A 5,809-nucleotide genomic window follows, 5' to 3' on the forward strand; every position below is an offset into this window, starting at 1 on the left:
GTTTCTTGTCGTCAAGAACTTTGTTTTTTCAACTTTAATTTTGGAAAGTGTTTCTTAGGCAAGGTTTTCCACAAAAGGCCTCAAGTGATATAAGAAAAAAATGCCTTCAAAAGCAGTTTTTTAGTTAGTGTAGAAGCAGATTTTATGTGGCTGAGCCTTGAACTGCCCTTGATTACAGTCCAGGGCATGGAAGCTAGAGCACAAATCAGTGGAAAGAATTCTTTGAAGGGCTAAACCAGTTTAGTCTGAGTATGCAGCTGTCTCTAGTGGGTAGTTGTGGCTGATGTGCCACATCATCCCATCGTAGTTGATTAGTCTAAGCCAATCAAAGTAATTCTTTTCCCCCTTGCCATTGACTCACTCAGGAATTAGACTATGACCTAATCCTGGCCACTGAGAGAGGAAGGGAGAAAAATAAAGAACTACTGGGAAAGGTTTTCTCCATCTCAAGTAAGAAATACATGGAACATTGTTGTACGTGAATTGACACAATGGGAATGAAGCCAGTACTCAGGATGGCAAAGTGGATAAGTAGAAAAGACTCTTCTTGAGCTACTGAGTTAGTCAACCTTGGAAATATTCTAGTCTTATGCAAACTGATATGTTTCCTTACTGGTTAAGTCAGTATGAGTTGGATATTGTATTACTTGCACCTGACTGATACTTCTCTCAGTAATCTATTATTATCTAATGATAAAAACAGTGGAAGTCATAGGAGACAAAGGAAAGCAAGAGGGTGAGGTCACGACCCATCCTTTGGCTTTCCTGTCCGACCAGCCTCATCCTTTATGAGTGTCCACCTCTGGTTATACCTCTGTGCTCCAGGAACACTAAACATGTTTGCTCTCACCATTGCTTTTTTGCACAGGCTATCCTGGAAAAAGAATAGCCTTTTTGATGCTATCCTTACCCCCTTGTGTGAGTGTGCATATATATGCACACACTCAACCACACATGCACACTTCCAGCCTGGCCACTTCTGCTCAGCCTTCAATTTTTCAAGTTCATTCAGATGCTACTTTCTCAGGATCGGGGAGCAAAGGGGCTCCTTTTCCATATACCCCAATCCTTGCCCATTTAAGGTATCTGTGATAGGGAGTCCTTAAGTTGGCCCTGTTCATGCCCTTGTGCAGTCTTTTTCCTTTGATACGAGCTGGAACTGTGACTCACTTGTAATGAATGGAATGTAGCGGAAGGAATGTGCATTTTCTCCTTAAGATGTCATTTCTAAGATTAGGTTACAAAAAGACTGACTTTTGTCTCCAGCATCCTTTCTCAGTCTCTGATTCTCTTGGACCATCAATTACCAGAGGATCTTTCAAACACCTGTGGAAAGGCCCATATGGTAAGAAACTGAAGCCTGCCAGCAACCATGTCAGTGAGCTTGGAAACAAACCTTTTGAAACCTATTAAAAAGTCACATAAGCAGTTTTGGAAACAGATGAAACCTCATCCCCAATTAAGCCTTCAAATTAGACTTCAGCCTAGCTGACAGTGTGGCTGTGACCTGATGAGAGAATTTGAGTCAGACGTACCTAGTTAAGCCATGCCTGGGTTGCTGACCCAAATAATTTATGAGATAATAAATATTTGTTTTTTTGAGCCACTAAGTTTTAGAATAACTTGCATTACAACATAGGTAATTAATGCACTATCCCTTTCCTGAGTTCCCACAGAAATCTATAGTTCCCCCATTATAGCACTTATATGCTTGTTATAATTATGTGGTTATTTGCACGGCCACTCCACTAGATTGTAAATTCTGTAAAGATAGGGACATTGTCTGTCTTGTGTGGTACTGTATCTTCAGCAAATAACATCATTCTTAGTAGATAGAATATATTAACACTCACTTAATAATTACAGTAGGCTGGGACTCTATAAAATATGTGGCACAGATATTGCTGTGGAATAGGAAGTTAGGTCAAGGAGATAAGTACCATAAAGAAAGGCAATGAAATTAGTGCCAAATTATAAAATGGTTATTAATTTAACAAATGTGTAAACAGATTGAGTACCAACTAAGATGGTATAGAAGATAAAATAAGACTTTAAATGTCATACCTTGGCAAGACATACTGTGATGTCTATTGTGGTAAAGCCATCAGTGAGAGTGAGGTCATAAACAGATATAAAAACACTGACCAGGTAGCTGTTAACCTTGCCTTCCCACTGACTAGCATTGGACCTGGGCTCTGCCTGACCTCGCTGGGCTACTCAGTTACTTCTTGGTGGGGTAAAGGAGGCTTTATATCTTCTTAATGATTCCTCTCAGCTCTAATATTCTAGTTTATGCATGAATCCATTCTGCAAATACTTATCTGTGGTCCTCAGTCTCTTGATTTTTCCATCCCATCACATCTAAGGCAATAAACACACATCCCTCTGAAACAGTGTTTTTCAGCCTGTAGGGAGGAAATGGATGCATCACGCTGTGGGCCTTTTAGAATTTCTGGGTAATGTGTGTAGTGTGAAAAAGTTTCTCAGATCACTCTGACCTGCTTGGTGCCCACTTTTGAAAATCTCTGAGGTAATACATAATGACTGACCAACAAATTATGGCCAACAGTCTAGACATTCTGCTGTTTGATAAAATGAATGCAGCAGCACTTAATATATGTTCAGTAGAAGCTTAAAAGAGAAGTAATCTAAGCAGAAACATTTAACAAGTAACCCATTCTAGTGGAGTTATATCAAAATATGGGTCTTAGAAACACCATCACAAAGTTTCTTATTTTCCCAGAGGTTGAGGTACTTTACCCAATGAGCTTCTGAAACTGGCAATCTATCATATTTTGACAATAATTTAGAAGGCAGTACTTCAAGGCATTTACCACATGACTGGGAGGCTTCTATATCTACAGGAGATTATTGTCAATATCCTTGACTGGAAAATCCCATATTGCTCTAATTAGTTTACAGCAGATTCTTTTGAGATATAGTAATAACGATGATACCCAGCTTTTGTTTAATTCTTTCATTTTTCAAAAAGCTTTCCATCTGTCATTGTGTTATCCTCACAGTATACCTGTTAAGTAAGCAGTGCAGGTGTCCTAAATGTAACATTTTCCCTGCAAGTTTACTCATTTCCTCACTGTATGCATCAATCCAGAATCCACTGTGTGTCGGTGGCTCATTGGGAATACGATGCTGAATAAAACGTGGCTGATGCCCTTGGGGGTTCAGGATCTAGGAGAAGCAAACATATAAGCAGGTAATTCTAGTGCTCTCAGGTACTTGCTGTCTTTCACCGTAGTGTCCTGTGCATCTATGCCACACTTGGCCCGTGTTTAGAACTACACAGAGATGGTGGGCTCGAGGGGATTGTTCCAACAGTGGAGTCATTCAGTCCTTAATGTGTCAGCAAATGTTCCTCCATTCACACACCATTCCATGAGGGAATATCATTGCCTTTCTGTACTTTTGGCTTTGGTTCTTCCCTGAAGAAGCTGTTAAGTTCCCCCAAATTGAAGAGGCATGTGGCTCACTGTTTAACAATTTCTTATGGCTACTGACGTTCCTTCCACCAGTCAGAGAGTCCATCTTTTAGAAGGAGCTCTTAAGTTTAGAAGCTCAGTAAGTGAGATGTGTGAAATTTTAATCTTCAGATGAAGCCTATGGTATGCTGGAGCCCATATACATTGGCTCCTGAAAGTCAAATATACACATCTCTTCCCAACTCAGTATTCAGTGATATCAGATTGGTAGCTTGAAATCGTCCATGATGTAAACAGAAATCCGCAAACCCTATCTAAGATAACTGTTTTTCTCAGGAAGAGCAAGTTGTTCAACATTTACCAGCACACCACTGACTGGAGCTCACTGTCCTTCACCTGGGGCTTGATTAAGTTGATAGATTTACTAAACTACTCTGCATATGATATGCAAAACAGTCTCTTAATTTGGGTTTGAATGTAATTATACAAACTGTATTAATTTCTTTTCCCTTCCTCCCACATACGTGGGTTAAAACTCCCTTAATTTGGCATGTAAATTTATGCAAAGCAGCAAACAATTTGGGTTTTATGGTGAGAACCCTGGAACACTAATAACACTGCAATCTCAATTATGCAGACACAAAACCAGTGCTCATTCAAATCCACTCTCCTACGTTGCCACCTACAGAAAATCTACCCAGCTGAAATGAACTTTTTTCTTCTATAAATGACAAATACCTATCTTCCTTCTTTTTGGAAGAAATACACCAAAAATCAAATCAAAACAGAAAAACGCAGATGTGTTCATCTCAAGGATTTTATAAATCATCAATCTGAGTATCCAATTCTCTTCTCTGACACCTATCCCCAACAAAGTCACTTCTCTGGAAGGATTTCCTTATTCCTGCCAATGGTTTTTGTTTTCCCACTAACCATGCTGGAAGCTTCAATGTTATCCAAGTGCTCACCATAGTGTTAGGCCTACAGAAGGGGTTCAATACATATATGTTGAATTGATCAATTTTTTTATTCCTCTTCTTTATAATTCTTTGTAACAAATCAGTAAGTTAGCCAATACTAACATAGGCTGTTTCATCCATAACTTTTCCAACTACCTGTCTTATGTTTGTCTCTCCCTACTTTCAAGAATTTATACAAAAGACTTTAGCTAAACATGTGTTTTGTGGCAAGTACTGGGCTTGGGATGAAAATGAACCAGACATTCTACTTTCAAGGTGGAAGAGACACAAATGGATAACAAACTCTCTGTAACATGACAAGGGCTATAACCACAGAAGACATAGAGTGCTATAAAAGCAGAGGAGAGAGGGATTGGGCCTATTTCAAGTGGGAGAGAGTCTTGAGTGGGTTTGACAGTATGCCTAGAATTTTACAATGGGAACAAGGTGGGAAAAATAATGGAGGAGGAGAGGAAATAATATGGTCTATTTGGTTTTGAGTAAAAGCTGAGTCAGGAGCACAATGAAATTCCCTGAGTTAAATTCTGCTTTGCCATTCTGAATGACCTTGGACAATTTAGCTAAACTCATTGAGCTTTTACTTGCCTCATGTGAAAGAGGAGACCATCTATCTTATAAAACTGTGAGGATTAATGGATACTGAATATAATTTCTTAGGATGGAGCCCACCATACCTTGAATGTTCAGTAGATGCTAGCTGTTTTTCCCACCATTCCAGGCAAAAGGACTAGCCTTTGAAAAATTATGGAGATGAGAAACTGGTATGGTCTGTTTCAGGAAGGGCAAGCTTACATTATAGTTGGGTATAACACTGGGTATTGGTTGAGGGCTGGTGAAAGATGAGTCTGGAATGGAAGACAGGAGTCAGGACCTGAACGACCTTGTGTGCCATGCCTAATTCTTTTAGCTTTAACCTTGAAGTGACAAGGATCCACTGAAGGATTTTTTTTTAATGTTTCTTTATTATTGTGAGACAGAGAGAGACAGAGCATGAGAATGGGAGAGACAGAGAGAGAGGGAGACACAGAATCTGAAGCAGGCTCCAGAGCCAGAGTTGTCAGCACAGAGCCTGAAGCAGGGCACGAACTCACAAACCATGAGACCATGACCTGAGATGAAGTTGGACGCTTAACTGACTGATCTACCCAGGTGCCACTGAAGGATTTTAAGGGGGGAAGTGACCATTCTACTTCTTGTTCCTAAGCTAAACATTGCTTTTATTGTCATTCTACTGCCCAATATTGTCAAACAGAAATAGGGCTAAATGCTAAAGATGGCAAGACAGATTTTCTTCAGTCTAGTGCAGTAGGGGATGGAGACTCCAGTATTAACTGAACTCATCTCCATTGAAACAAAAGGTGGGAAGCTTTTTAAATGCTGGCAGGTACCTAA

Source organism: Prionailurus viverrinus, chromosome C2 (genome assembly GCF_022837055.1).
Source record: "Prionailurus viverrinus isolate Anna chromosome C2, UM_Priviv_1.0, whole genome shotgun sequence".
Taxonomy (NCBI): domain Eukaryota; kingdom Metazoa; phylum Chordata; class Mammalia; order Carnivora; family Felidae; genus Prionailurus; species Prionailurus viverrinus.